Below are 16,243 nucleotides of genomic sequence, written 5' to 3'. Positions count from 1 at the left end.
CGAATACTTGAAGCCCTTACCTAATATAAACCCTATATATATAAAGCTTATCACATTCCTTGCCTCTTGACTTGCATTTCATTTGTTTGAAAGACAAATACCTTTTTTTTCTCTCTCCTATCTTCTTTCTAATCTCTTTCTTCCATTAAACGTTTGAATCCCTCCACACTCTGTGCATACTCGGTTGAAGCTCGAAAAATTTCTCCTTTAAGTCACCTCCACCTCCACGTCCTCAACTCAATCCTTGTGACAAAAGGTTGGTCTTTCTTTTGTTAATTTGGTCGACTTTTTTGCAAATAATTATCAACTTATTAATGGTTTGTTGATGTTGTGTTCTTGTACTTAGATCTGAATTTTTTGATTTAACTAAAAAGATGTTCTTAGCTTGTATTATAATATCTAGATCTACTTGTTTGATTTAATACTTCTTGTTTTAAGATGACTATCTATGTCACCAATTTCTAAATCAAAGCATGCAAGGAAGGTTTATGAAATTTGTGATAAATACATGTACTACTTTGCCGTAATGTTTATGGTGTTATGATTGTTAATAGAAGATTTATTTTGGAATTGAATATACATATTACTAAAAGTTGATTTTGTATAATCTAAATTGATGATTTGAATATTTATTAATGTATTTTTGTTCTTGTTTGCAGGAAAGAACAACAATTTACAGAGAACGCATATGAAGGATTTTGAGAAGTTAAAATTTGTTGTAAATTTAAGTTTCAAATCCTTTTAATTTGAAGTTTTGGCTGAAAATTTAAGACGTTTATTTTCACTTGTGATTTACAGATTTATCTAAGTTGAAATGCAACTTGTATTGATTTTGCACTACTAGAAAAAGGTCAATTTTTAACGGACGTGTTCCAATGGACTCAAAAATCCGTCGGAAAAAACGACATTTCCGATGGATTTAAATTCCGTCGGAGATTTCCGACGAATCTAAAATGTCCGTCGGAGATTTCCGACGAATCTAAAATGTCCGTCGGAAAATTCCGACAGAATTAAAATTCGTCAGAAAATACTTAGTTTCTGATGGATTTTCCGTCGGAAGTTAATTAATTTTCGACGGATTTCAAATTCGTAGGAACTTTCCGACGGATTTAAATTCCGTCAGAAATTTCCGACGGAATTTAAAGCCCTTCCGACGGAATTATGGCTTTTTTTTAAAAAAAACAAAAAAATAAACCCCTAAAATCTTGGAAATCCCCTCTCCCCTTTTATTTCTCATTTCTCTCCGCCTTTCTTTTCTTTCTCTCCCCTCTCTTCTTCTCTTTCTCTTTCCTCTTATGCTATTTCCCTTTTTCTGTGGTTTCGCGTATTTCCCCTCTCTTCTTCTCGTATTTCTTGTTAACAAATGCTAAAGTATGTCGCGTAATTACATTTTTCCAATCAAATTCTATTAAATAACCCTACAGTGGCGGTTCTACGGTGGCTTTACGGTGGCGGTTCTCGCATCATGGAGGTGCGGTGTTTCATGGTTTTTTTTGGTCAAATTCGACCATGAAACCTCTAGATCTAGATGTTTCATGGTCGAATTTGGCCATATTAAACCAAATTTGAGGTTTTTGGCGGTTGTGGGTGGTTTTTGGCATGTTTTCTTTTCTTTTTTTAATTTTTTTTACACATTGTTCCGTTGCTTGGGTTGTGGTTGTGGTTTTGGGCGGTTGTGGTTGTGGTTTTTGGGTGGGTATGGGTGGTTTTTGAGCGGTTGTGGGTGGTTTTTTGGTGGGTATGCTGGGTGGGTTCAGGTTAGGGGTTAGGGTTTGGTGGGTATGGGTTAGGTGGTGGTGGTTGGGGGATATAGGTTTTTGGTGTTTGTGGTGGGTACGGTTAATGGGTGGAGATGGGGTGGGTTTGGTATTCTGGGCAGTTGGGGTGGGTTTGGTTGGTGTTGTTTATGGTTGTTGTGGTAGTTTGGGTGCGTTACAATGAGGGTGGGGTTGAAATGGGTTTTTGGGTGGCTGAAGATGGTGACAGGCCGCGCCGGTAGTAGTGCGGCCTGTTTTTTTTTTATTATTTTATTTCACCAGTTTCCGGAGGAATTTTTAGACGGATTTTTTCGGTACCAAAATTCTTCTTCCGACGGAAAAGCTATTTCGACGAAATTTCCGTCGGAAAAGGTCGATTTTCCAACAACAGGTTTTCCGACAACCCTTTCCGACGGAAATTCCGTCGGAACAAGGTTTTCCGACGGAATTCAAGGTAATTCATTTCTGTCGGAAATGACCTGTTTACTAGTAGTTTTTTTTTTATGATTTTTATTGGTAATAAATTTTTTTCAATATAAAAAAAAATTAAAAATATCAGGTCAACTTCTGGTTGACCCGAACCTAGAAAAATTAGGTTAGGGTTAAGAATTTTGACCCAAAATGCTAAACAGATCAGGTTCAGGTTGGCGGGTTTCAACATGAACCCGAAATGGCTCGAACACTAAAATGACCCGACCTGATCTGTTTGCCACCCCTAATTGCCACCCTCCAGGAAGCGCTGATGGAGTTGGAAGCCTATATACAGGCGACCGAGCTCTGCTCCATCAGCAAGCAATCGAACTCCAAGAAGTCTGGTAAAAAAGAGAGTCGGCAAGCTCAACCGGCTCAGAAAGCTGAAGAGAGTAAGAAGAGAAAAGAGATCTGGGCGGTTGACAACTCTGATTAGCCGTCCCAAAAGAAAAAGAAAGAGTTTAAACCGTACGTCCCAAAGTACGAGTTTAACAAAGACTGGTACTCCATCCTCATGGAGATAAAGGATTGGGTGACCATAGAGAAGCCCGCCGCTATGAAAGGTTTCGCCAAAAATCAGAACAAAAACAAGTACTTCCACTTACATGAGGATATTGGCCACGACACCAACGATTGCTATAATCTCAAGCGGCTGTTGGACCGTCTGTCTGATGAGGGGGTGTTGAAGTCCTACATCTTGAATTCTAAGGTAACCCTGAAGACAAATCCCGGGCAGTCGTCCATAAAGGATGCCCAACCTGCTAGTAGTTCGAACACTGACAAAGAGCCGATCAACACAATAGTAGGCGACTTTGCTGGAGGAGGCCCAACCATCAGGGGCACTAAGGACCATGTCAGACGGCTGGTTGAGTTCAGTTGATGTGGGTTAGACGTCTACTGACATCATCTCTAAGTTCATCATCATTGAAAAGGACAGGGCAAGGTTCGCCGACAGCATGATGACCCCAGTTCCATTGAGTGCAAAGTGGCCAACCTGAAGGTCAGCCGGATCCTCATTGACATCGGAAGCTCGTCTGACATCATCAGCTACAAGTGCTTGTCAAAGCTGAAGTACAAGCCCGACAGCATGCACAAGGTGTCTCACCTCTTGGTTGGTTTTGGGGGTGGGGTTGCGCACCCCGTCGGATGAATTGAACTACCCATCCAGTTGGGGGAGAAAGGAGAGGGACGCCACATGGTTGTCTGGTTCTTAGTCGTGGAGGAGATGACTATTTATAATCTGATATTAGGTCGTCTGACGAGTCCAAGGCCGTCATTGTTCCATCCCTCATGCTGCTAAAATTTGAGAAGGATGATGGGTCTGTTAGCTCCCTGAACGGGCACCAGAAGACGGCTAGAGAGTGCTACCTCTCAGACGTCAAGTCTACAGTGGCCGCAGCTGGCCGGGGTGAGGAGAAAATAGACCTTGACGATGTCAAGGAAGTCGAGCCTGCTCCAACAGCAGCCGGCAAGAACAGAAAGGCTGATTAGTTGGTGGTCGTTAAAAAAGAGAAGCAATAACAATCACTGACCAGGGAATCGTCAAATGAACTCCGTCCCCAGCCGGCTGGTGAACATGTTGATATTGCTCTGGATTCTAGCCATTCGGAGCGTACTGTTAAGGTTGGGCCGGCTGCTCTTGCAAAGCTGGGTGCAGACTTGCACAATTTGTTGAAGGAATTCTTTGCCTTTGAAGTGGAAGAAATGCCAGGCAACAGCTCGGATCTAGCTGTCCACAATCTCGTTGTGGATCCCAAAAAGAAGCCGGTTAGGCAAAATAGAAGAAACCACGGCGAGGAGAGAAGTCAGGCAACAACGGCTAAAGTGAAAAAGTTGTTAGACGTCGGGTTCATTCGGTAATGTCACTTTCCAGATTGGGTTACGAATGTTTTGCTTGTAAAGAAGTCGAATGGTACTTGGCGCATGTGTGTTGATTACACTAACTTGAACAAGGCATGTTTGAAGGATAGTTTTCCACTTCCAAAGATCGGCAGTCTAGTCGACTCTACAGTCGTACATGCTTTGATGAGCTTTATGGACGCCTATTCAGGCTTTCATCAGATACCCTTGTGGAATATAGATCAAGAGAAGACGACATTCATCACTGATCGGGGTTATTCTGCTATACTATGATTCCGTTTGGCTTGAAAATTGCGCCTGCTACTTTCCAACGAATGATTAATACAGTCTTCATTAATTAAATTGGGAGGAATGTAGAGGCGTACATTGATGACATGATAGTCAAATCCAAGCTACAGACAGATCATTTTGCTGATCTCTGAGAAACCTTCACCACACTCAGGCGGCACAAGGTCACGCTCAATCCCAAGAACTGCATCTTTGGTGTTGTGTCTGGGAAGTTTCTCGGATTTTTGATTGATCAAAGGGGAATAGAGGCCAACCTAAAGAAGATACAGTCGGTCATTGACATGAAGTCACCCCGCACTGTCAAAGAAGTTCAGAAGTTAACACGTTGCCTGGCGGCATTGGGGAGATTCTTTAGCCGGTCAGATGACAAGTGCCTCTATTTTTTCCAAGCTATCAGAAAGAAGACTAGATTTGAATAGGGGGATGATGCTAAGGTGACTTATTAGAAATTGAAAGAACATTTACATTCTTTGTCGAGGCTTGTTAGCCCTCTGCCAAAGGAGACGCTTTACATGTACTTAGTTGTATCAGACCATGCTCTCAGTGCTGTTCTCCTTGCTGAAAGAGACGGCATCCAGCTTCTGATCTATTTCATTAGCCATGTTCTTCGAAATGCTGAACTACGGTACCCAATGGTTGAAAAATTTGGCCTGGCTCTTTTCATGGCAGTCAAGAAGTTGAAGTCTTACTTCTTGGCACATCCGGTTGTGGTCTACACAGACCAACCCCTCAAGCGGCTAATGAAAACCTTGGAGTCATCCAGTAGGATGCTCAAATAGGCTATTTAAATGAAAAGTCTTGAACTCTCTTTCAAACCAAGGAAGACAGTGAAGGGTCAGGCGTTTGCCAACTTCATTGTCAAAATGACAAGGCCGGCTAAGCCGGATAATCTTGACCAGGTTTGGAAAGTGTATGTAGACGGGAGCTCTACTTTAAACGACGATGGTGCAGGGGTTATATGACAGTCCTCTGAAGGGGACAAGTATGAATATGTACTACGGTCTCAGTTTCAAGCCTTAAATAACGAGGCAAAATATGAAGCCCTGCTAGCCGGTATCCGCAGGGGCAAGAAAAATTAACGACTGCTCTGATACACAATTGGTCGTTAGCCAGTACCGTGGTGACTATGAGGCCACCCATCCGGCCATGATAAAATACTTGCAGGCGGTCAAAGCTGAAGCTGTGATACTTGATGAATTTCACTTAAGTCAGGTGCCCAAATCTGAGAACAACTAGGCGGATGCTCTGTCCAAATTGGCCTCATCTGCCTCATGTGATACGTCTCGGTCATTCTTCTGGGAAGTAATGGAAAAGCGAAGTATTGAAGAAGATCCCATTGGAGTACTTGACCGAAGCTCAACCTGGATGGACGGCATCCGGGCCTATCTGATAGACGACACTCTGCCAGATACAAATCCAGAAATGGTCGCAATGAAAAAACGGGCGGCCAACTTTAAGATCAAAGACGGAGTACTCTTCAAGAAGGGCTTCTTGATGCCTCTATTAAAGTGTATCACCTCTGAAAAAGGGCAATAAATTCTGGAGGACTTACATTCGGGCTTTTGTGCCTCACACATAGGCGACAGGTCTCTAGCAGCAAGGGTCAGACGACAAGGCTACTTCTGGCCTACTCTTGAGGCAGACGCCATGGAAATGGTGAAGAAGTGTGATAAGTGTCAAAGATTCAGCAGACTCATATACGGTCTGGCCACTGATATGACGGTCATTCATAGCCTAGTACCATTTGCTAAATGGGGCATGGACATTCTGGGTCCGTATATGCCTGCGCCAGGCGAACGGTGGTATATTCTAGTCGTTGTTGACTACTTCACCAAATGGGTAGAAGTAGAGGCGGTCAAAGGCATTAAGACAAATGATATTATCTCCTTCATCTGGAAGAATATCATCACCCAGTTTAGGGTACCTATGTCTATGGTCTTTGACAATGGCCCTCAGTTTGAAACGCCTACCTTCAAGAATTGGTTGGGAGACCAACGGATCTCTCACTGCTTTGCATCAGTCGGCCGTCCCCAAGAAAACAACAAGGTTGAAGCCTTCAACAAGCTTATCTCAGACGACATAAAAAAGAAAATTGAAAGGGTTGGCGGTCTATGTGAAGAAGAGTTAATACATGTCCTATGGCCCATCAGAACAACAGCAAAAGGGGCAACCGGTGAAACCCCATTTCTCATGGCATACGGCGCAAAAGCCATCTTGCCCATTGAACATTATAATTCGACTCTTCGAGTCGAGCTATATGACTAAGAGGCAAACTGGGAGGCCATGCGGCTAGCATTGGACTCACTCCCGGAGCGCAGGGGCAATGCCTCCTTACGTCATGAGATTACCGTCTGAGAATGACAAGAGCCTATAACAAAAGAGTACACAAGCAGCCCTAGAAAGTAGGGGACTTTGTGTTACGGAAAATGGAGGCAAGCGATAGGTCCAATGAATAAAAAAAAGTTTACTCCCAGTTGGGAAGACCCCTACCGGATCTATGAAGAAGTGAGAGGCGGCACCTACCGCCTGGAAACTCCAGACGGCAGACAGCTAGCCAGAACTTGGAATGTAGATAATTTAAAAAAGTACTATTTCTAAGAATTGTAATTTTTTGTAAATAAAAAGCCTATCAATGAAAAAGTTGTTTTTTGTTTTCAACTCTGTTTATTTATTGCTTTAATTATATACATCTCCCAATGGGAATACCGTCTGTGCAATGTGCAAACCTTTATTAAAACCAATCGTCTACTCCAACATGAGTAGGCATCCGACGACGCCCATCTGGGTGAATTCGTCGCAGAGACTCCATCCGGGTGGTACATTACTTTATAAACTTATCGCAAACGGCAAAGATTGATTAGCCGAATGAGGCGCACTCATAGCCGTTTCACATAAGCAATCTAAAGGAAACCTAGACGGTATACTAAAATCGCGTGTTGGTCGATTTCTAAATCTACCGCAAGTGGACGTGTCAATTACTGTAAATTTAGGGTGAGCAAGGTATTGTATCCTCAAGGAAGTCTAATCAAATACCAAATTAAGAAACTATAATATTATTTAGACGATAAAAATATGGTTGGATTAAAATTAAAATACTACTACTAAAAACTAAAAACTGAATATGTAGACGGAAAAGTAATCAAATATGAGAAGGAGTTCTAGGTTTTGGGTTCACCTTTTACTTTTCGACCAATGAATATAAACTAAATGTAGGGTTGAAATAAAATATTGCAATGATCGAAATTCCTATGGTATATATTCTCCTCTCCCAAGGTAGAATACGTATGTCTATATCAATCTTATGTCTACTTCCGCGATCATAACAATTAACATAAACTCATTAAGAACATGATTTCATATAAAAGACCACCTCAAGTGAATAACTATTCCTAAAATTATTCTACTTGACGTTGATAATCCCACGAACTAATATTAAACTTTCACTCCCGCTAATAATTTAATACCTTAAACGTACAATCAATTGGCCAAATAAATTATACGAATTAAAATCAAGATTGTCAAATTGCAATAATGTAAATCAAACCCAAACAAAATACTTCAATCCATTGATAAATTAATAAAAGACTACACCTTTAACCTAGAACAAAGAAATCTAGCAAGCCATAAAAATCAACTCAACCCAATTGTATAACGATGACAAATTAATACTTGACATAATAATTAATCAAAGTTTAACAGTTAAAAAGAATGAGGAAGAATTAAACTCCCAATCAAGATGAACTCGTCTTCCTCCTGCACTGTACTCCTCTGTTTCGCTGCTCCTCTCCGTCTTGCTTCCTTCTTCTCGTCTGTTTAGGGGTTTTTAATATACCCTATAATCTATCGATTTTCTGGGATTTGGAAAGAAAAAATCCTTCATTAGGATAAGGATCCCCTTGCTTTTAGATAGGATAAGTGGTTAATTTTTTGATGATGAAGATGAAGGTTGCTGGACTTCGGTTTTCACGGAAGAGCTGCTACTTCATCTTTATCTTGGTTTGCTTCTTCCTTATTTTAGTGGACTTTGTTGCTAAGTCTTTTTATCTGATGACTTCCTTCTTATCTTTCACGTGCTTTTCTTTATTTCCTTTTTCTTGTCTTCCTACAAAAACACACATAAAAATAATATTAAGTATTAATTGTAAAAAATTAGCTATAAAATAAAAACTCTTTAAAATAAAATCTAAAATGACTACGGTAAATACATTCATAAAATAACTATTATAAGACCATTTATAAGACTAATATTAGGAATAAAATGTGATATATTACGCATTTATCACGTGTCCGTAGACATTAGCCGGTAACCTACCGTTATTCCAACTTAGATTGCATTAAGAATCATATACTTTTGAAAGTCCCCCCATGGGGTAGAAGGGCGCCTGAGTATATGAATGGGTTACAAATACCCTAGACGGTTAAAATGATTTTATTCCAATAGACTAAGCAATCTCCGAAGACCGCCTGGGTTCTAGGCTCAAACCGCCTTAATCTTGGACGGCTGTATACTTGGTTTGGTGCAATTATGGTTGTGATTGATTGACTTAGGAACTCATTATACTCCTAAAACTATCAAAAGTCCCCAAGTCAATCAATCAAGTTTTTGAAACCAACCACACAGCCGCCTTGGGGCAAAAGAGCCAGCCGGTTTGTTAGTTGTCGCATGCAATTAACAAGTTAGGAAAAATTCAAGCATATATATATAACAAATAAAATCAAATCAAAAATTGCAAAAATTGAAGCAAATTTAACAAAACCGACTCAGTCGGAAATTTCATAAAATAAAGCCCGACCAAAGGGTCGGGAGAGTGATTGTCAAACCGGACCCACAACCAGGAAATAAAGATTTTTGAAATTACATTCAAATACTCGGCTCACAGGCCGGAAATACAAACGGCTCTTGGCCGAGAGAAATCTAATCCTTCTAAGTCTGCTGCTGCAGGGCACCGGCTGGTCTTGGCCGGAGGGGAGCTCGCCTTTAGTTTGACCTGGTTGTACTTGTTAGAGTCAACCGGGGCCTGTTCATCCTACTGCTCCTCGAGCTCCTCTTCCTCTTCATCAGAGACGATGCAAGCCCACTCCTTGAACGGAGCCAGCGCTGCCAGACCTAGGGTCTGGGCATCGTATACCTCAGTGGCATGCTGATATCTGAAGTTGAAGAACTCCCAGTCGGTGTTTGGATGAATGAGCTGCCACGCCATTTTCATGCGCTCCTCGCAGTTGCTCTCATTCTCCGCGACCAGCTGATCCCGCTCCTTTGCAAGCTCAGCCTTGTGGTCTTTTTGCATCTGCACCATCTCAACTTGGAGTCGGCTGACGTCTTCCCTAAGCTTGGTATTCTTTTGGTCAGCCCTCTCCAATGCCTTGAGGTCTGACTTGGCATTCTTCAGCTCAAGTTCAAGATCAGACGCCTTGTTATTAGCCGTCTGGACAGCAGTCGTGAGCTCCTTAATCAGTCTCTCCTATTTCATATCTCAGGCTTTAAACTTTAAATCATTCAACGTGTTGCTATATTGAGCTGAGCACAGACATCTCTTACCTCCTCTTGCTTATTTCTAAACGGGATTTTGAGCCCGTCCACCCTCAACATCGCAGGTAGAACACAGCCGGTTAAAAGAGGGGTAGTTAATATACTGTTAAAATCAAGAATTTGAAAGAAAGCTAAGTTACCTCAGCCAGTAAGGCGAGGATGCGATCAAAGTTGACCTGCTACAGCCCGGGAACCTGGTCTTTCTCTGACCGGGTGAGGGTCGTCAACATCCGTTTGGAGTATTGCTAGAGGTCTAGCCACCTTTGAGAGAGATATGCACCAGAAGAAGGATGTGGTGAGAAAGCAGCATAAGCGGAACCTATATTGTGCCGGCTGTATGACGAATCTCTCGATTGGGTAGCTTGAGATTTGACTTGCATATGCTCCAGTGGCCATGGGAGTTCAAAACAGTCGTCCATACCTTGGTTTTTAGACTGAGGGGTCTCTCCACCCACATCCGTTACAGAACCGGTTGCAGCACCGAGTGACTTGCAAGTCTTTGACGTCCTTGGGACGTCCGACTGGTTGCCAGCCAGCTCAGCGCTAAGACTGAGCGCTTTCAAACCTTCCGGACCTTTGCCTCTGGTTGTTGGTCAATTTTATACAGGCAGCAGGGATGAATCCGTCTGAGTTGGATTTACCTTCCTCACTTTGGAAGTGGATTGTGGAACGTGTTTGCCCCCCTCCTAAAATTGGAACAAATGGGTTACAGGCCGGTGACAATCGTCTGATGCTTATAAAAGTTCACACAAGTTAAGGGATGCAGGCAGAACTTACCCCAGCATTCTTGGCCGCCAGTTGGGCCCTCTTCTTCTCAAGCTGATCTTTCCGAATTTGGGCCGCAGACTTGGCAGGCGTCTTTTCAGCATCCACCATTTCTAGACCTTTTTCTGTAAAAGAAACCGGTTGATTAGACAAAACAAAAATCACAATAATAGAAACGGCAATACAACGCCGGCTAAATGGTCAACGTACGTCTCTCAAACATGGTACTGGACCACAGGCGGAGAGGAACGCCTCATCCTTGAGCCAGTCCGGATGGGGTACCCAATTCTTGGGCAATATTATTTCCGAGCCATCGTCTAGGGGTGTAGTTATTTCAGCCCAGGCTATCTCAGGAACGTGTGGAAGGGCACACTTTTTCCCTAAGTGAGTCGGCTCCTTGTTGTACCGGCGGAGGAAGCGGTTGTGTCGCAGAGACTAAATAAAACTTGCTCTTCCAGTTGGTCCACTTGGACGGCTTGTCCAAAGTCATCATGTATTCCGGGAGTGTGGTCAGAGTATACCACGCCCCCAGCCGCCTGGAGCCCGGTTCATGTAATGCATATGAGCGCACGCCTCAACGCTGGGCGTAAGATTGTGCATCTCGCACGCGGCGATATAGCTCAGAATGTTCACCCATAAGTTGGTGTGAGTTGCCATACGCCTAACTCATAACCCCTCTAGATGGCTCTAATTCCTTTTGTGGAGGGGGAAGCGGAGGCCGACTTTGAATGCCGCCTCATAGCAGCCAAAATAGTTGTCGGCATGGTCAATATCGTCCTCCCAGACGACAGTCGCCTTTGCTGGTGGCACAATTATTTCCCAACCTTTCCCCATTAGGCACTTGTCCCTGAAAGCTTCGAAGCTAGCTTCTAGGGTAATTTTATCCCTAGCTGACATGCGTGTCTCAGTCGGGTTGGTCATAGACGGCCCCTTTGATGACTCACCCTCTTGGCAGTCGTCATCCGCTTGTAGGGAGCTTGATACCTCAGAATCAGATCGTTGGACGACCTCTTCGCCGTCTTCCTGTTCGGATTCATTTTGCGCACTAGGGACAGAGACAGATTCCTCATCGTCTGTCTCATTTAAAATCCCATCACTGGGAGTGATGGGGGCACCCGGAGAAGAATCTGCCTCTTGCTCATCCGGCCTATCATATTCCTCAGATGGCGTAATCTCATCTGCCGGCACTTCCAAAGTGTGCCTTCTATGTCTTGGCCTTGTAGCTGTCTGTTTGACCCTCGCTATTGTGTCCTGCGCAGACATAGAGACGGTCAGATTCGGGGATGAGTAAGGCAGATCCAAACGCCCAGAGACGACACCCCCAGTCCTAGACTCAGCCGTATCAGGAGACCGACTGATTATTGACCTAGGTTGTGTCGTGTGTGCTGATGGTGAATCCATTTATTGAAAGCTATATATATATATACAAACGGTAAAAGCTTGAAAGATATGAGAAGGGGAGAGACGGTTACCTTAATGTAGCTTGCTGAAACGAGTCTCAAGCGTTGATCGGTTATGTTGACAAAAATAGCAGACAAAAGTTTTTGTGGAAGTTACAGCAGGCGGCAACCAGAGTCTCGCTCTCTAGAATTCTCTCTCTAGACTTTTTCAAATGTCAAAGATGAGGGAGGAAGGGGGGTAAATGCTTATTTATATAGGGGTATAAACGGAGGCATACCTGTAATTTCCTCGGAAGATGAACAGTTAAAAATTGTTCACCACTTCCAGAGTGACACGCGTCACAGGCACCATGTGGCACGCCACGTCAACTCTATGAGGGGCAAATGATTTGGGTAAATATACCCATGCTACGTGGCATGTGTCACCCCAAGACAGGTCTAATAAGGGCCACTCACCAGCTAACACGTGGCATCCCCAATTAGCAAAGGAAAAAGGCAGCCTTCAGGGCCCAATTCTCGAGAAAGCCGTAAAACGGCGCAGTCCACCAAATCTACGTCAAGATGACCTAAGAAAAGGCACCTTTTCCAATGACCCTATAAATAGGGAGATTTTTCCCATTTCAGGGACACGTTCATTTATTACAAACACTAAATTCTCTTATATCAGAGAAAACACCTGATCTCGGAATCCGAGGAGATCTCACTTTATCTTTTCCGTACCTTTTTAGATTCTTCGATCGGTTCTAACTTGATCGTCGGAGGCGGAGCTCCTACCACCCGGAGCCTCCGTTATCTTGCAGGTACAGGCCCAGAATCCAAGCTTAGTGTCGTAATTCTTCCGAGGGACTCTAAAAACCCCAAAACAAACGGTATTATATGAATATTAACGGGGGCACGTGGCTAGGGGTTCTAACTTGTTAGGTCCTTTTCTTTTGAGTTTAGAGCAGATTTCAGCAGAGCAGGTGTCAACAGAACAAAACAATTTATTTATAGTAAGAAGAGCAGATTTTAGTAGAGAAAATCACAGCAGCTCAAAATAACAAGGCCTTACTTTTGATTAAGATAAAACTATTCCATGTCCAAGCTAATGCTTATGTTTTTTTTTAGAAAATTTATAAAAAAGACGATTAAATATAGATAAAAGACAAGTAATTGACTATTGATTGCCAATACACTAGAATGTGTGATTTGGTATCACAAGTTCTCAACTATTTTGGCAACTGAAATTATATGTCATGCATATCTTATAAAGAATAACTTCCACTTGTTTCATATGTCTTGAAATTGATTTCATTTGATATTTTCGTGATTCATTTAACTGTCATAAATTAGTAAATTATCATTCGATTAAATTAGTAAATTATCATTCGATTCAGTTTAGTACTCGTATTTCTTCGGAAATGATTTTGATTTGATATTTTTTTTATTTACTGAATTTCCCTTAATTATTACCCTTCAGTTCAATTAATTTTTTTAGGTAAAGCCATTTTAAAGTACCATTTGGCACACTCCTTTTTCTTTTTTTCCTTATTTTTTTCTAATTTATTTATTTATTTATTTTTATATATGCCTTTTATTCGATATCGATTTTCAATCTACCTCTTTATTCCTTTTCCCATGAATAACTAAGGGTATTAATGCTGCTTTATCTTGCCTTAATAACTTGGTCAAATGTTGACCTTTTATGTTCAAATCTTTTGTGGGTGATTTGATGGGATATGATTTTTATTTTTCTTTTTAATTTTTGAGTATATTTATTTAATTTTTGAGTGGGACTACAAGGGGATTATACTACCTCTATTTCTTATTTTTTACAACAAAAAAATATTTTATATCTCACAAATAAATTACTCATATTTAATTTTGTTGTTAATAAAAAGAAAAGGAGGTAGTATATGAAAATTGACTTCGATTGAACATTTGGGTTTTGGAATAAATTCATTATAATTCCCACATTTAATTTACAACTTATTGATTAAGAAAATTTCATCTGTTGCTTAATTGATACTCCCTCCGTTTCACTTTATTAGTCCCTTTTGGAATCAATCACTTAAAAGAAGAAAAATTATAATAATCTGAAATTTGATTGCAGCTTTGTAATTAATGTTTTGTCCTTTCCTATTTTATTTGTTTTATTTATGGGAATTGGCTGTAACTTTGTAATCAAATTGCCTATAATAAATCTTGATTTGGAAGAGTTTGCCATGTTAGCTATCCCCTAGCACATATATTAACCAATCAGAATTATTTGACTCTTTAAACACCCAATTAGATTAATTATTCACAGTTTATGAAAATATGTGAATTTTAAACGCCCAAAATATTTTATATGGGTATATCATTTTGAACACCCAATTAGATTAATTATTCACAGAATATGAAAATGTGTGTGAAATTTTTAACACCCAAAATATTTCATATGGTTATATCATTTTGAAACGCCCAAATTGAAACTAACAAAATGAAACGGAGGGGGTAATTTTTTTAGACATGCTTGTTGACACATAACTCTAACCGTTGATATCATTAGTTATTACGGAGTATCAATAAGTTCCTTAATACCTTCCTTTTTTCTTACTGTTATACCGTTTAAAAAAAAAAAAAGGGGGCAAGACTACTCCCTTTGTTTGCAAGTGTTATGTTTTTAAAAAGTGGCCGTGTTACAATTGCGTTTTTGATAAACAAATGTACATTTTACTATTATATTTTCCTCCCGTCAAAAAAGGTTCCCACTCAAATTCACTGTCACTTTTTTCATATTACTTGTATTTGTTTACTTCTCATACATACCTTATTTCCCTACCTTATAAAAAGTTTAACAAAACTCTTATAACTAGTGCATGGACATCTATATCCATAAAAAAGTTCTTTTACATATTTGCCGCCATTAAATTCAAATGTCTTAAAAATGTCTCTTGAATCTCCTAAATTGATTAATTATTTGTGTTTATTTTAATATTTAAAGCATCTTTTAGTCTCTCCATTTTTTTGTTTTTTCTATTTGGAATATAAACACTATTTAATACAAAGTATTCCAAATTAATTTTAATACATATGGAGTACAAAAATTACGGAGTATATAATTGTATGATGATTTGTTTAACTTATTTAATTTGTCTCAATAAGCACTTAAAAATTACAGAGTATATAATTGTGTGATAACATGTTTAATTTATTCAATTCATCTCAATAAGTAATTAAATTTATTAGACGTTTATACATCTAGAACTCGATATTTTTTTAACTGTTCCCTTGCTAAATCAAAGTAGATCTACTAAAGTTTCAAACATTGCACAGTTACACAACACCCAACACTCTTATCACTTATATGCAAATAGATATAATAAAATGTCATACAAATATGCATAAGGCATAAAGACCACCGGTAAGAATATTCCTCAAAGGGCTAACCACATCGCGCGCGTAAGAATCCCTTGTTTCAATAAAAATTTAACCGTACTATCTCATTCTAAATACCTCAGCTACTACCTTAGTTATATTGATTGATTGATTAAAGTCAATCAAAACGAATCCCTGTCTTATAAAAAGTACAAGATTACTCTTATGAATAGTGTGTTGCCAATTATACCTTCAAAATATTAATTTACATATATACCCTCATTATATGTATAGGTTTTTTCTAATCAATATTATTTGGACAGTTATATATTTTAAAATGTTTATTTACTCATTTACCCTCATTTATGATAATTAACTTTAATTTTTTTTTTTAATTCTTAAGAATAGTGCGTAGACATTTATACCCTTATACATATTTATTTACATATTTCCTTTCATTATTGTTGACAACAACTAAAGTTTTAATGTAAGATACAATTGAAAGAGTTTCGAATATGACTAGCTATGTGTGTGCATCGCTACCCTAGTGAATATAAAAGTTAATGTGAATAAGGAGTATATTTTACTTACAAGAAGAAACTCAAAACATGTCATCTAACGAGCAATAAATAAGGGAAAGAATATCAATTAGTCCATGTTTTATTATACCGCATAAAAAATCAAACACCGTATAAAAAATCATAAACATAGGGATATGATATGAATCTGATCGTTCATAATTCTTACCTAAGTTTGACAAAACCAAATCAAAATTGGTCTTAAAGTATGAGGTCAGTCATCCAACAGTAGACCCCCCCTTTCTTTTTTTCTCT

The 16,243-nt window shown here is 39.9% G+C and overlaps 1 long non-coding RNA gene across 1 annotated transcript; it reads left to right on the top strand.

Moving 5' to 3' along the window:
• On the top strand, nt 1-828 carry LOC110701695. Its single transcript, XR_002507373.1, has 2 exons — nt 1-256; nt 660-828. It is a non-coding gene; the product is annotated as an uncharacterized LOC110701695 (long non-coding RNA).
• The last annotated feature ends 15,415 nt before the right edge of the window (nt 829-16,243 follow it).

This window comes from Chenopodium quinoa, unplaced genomic scaffold (assembly GCF_001683475.1).
Source record: "Chenopodium quinoa cultivar QQ74 unplaced genomic scaffold, ASM168347v1, whole genome shotgun sequence".
Taxonomy (NCBI): domain Eukaryota; kingdom Viridiplantae; phylum Streptophyta; class Magnoliopsida; order Caryophyllales; family Amaranthaceae; genus Chenopodium; species Chenopodium quinoa.
The sequence above is the reverse complement of the archived record's forward strand: the minus strand, read 5'-3'. Positions and strand labels throughout refer to the sequence as shown.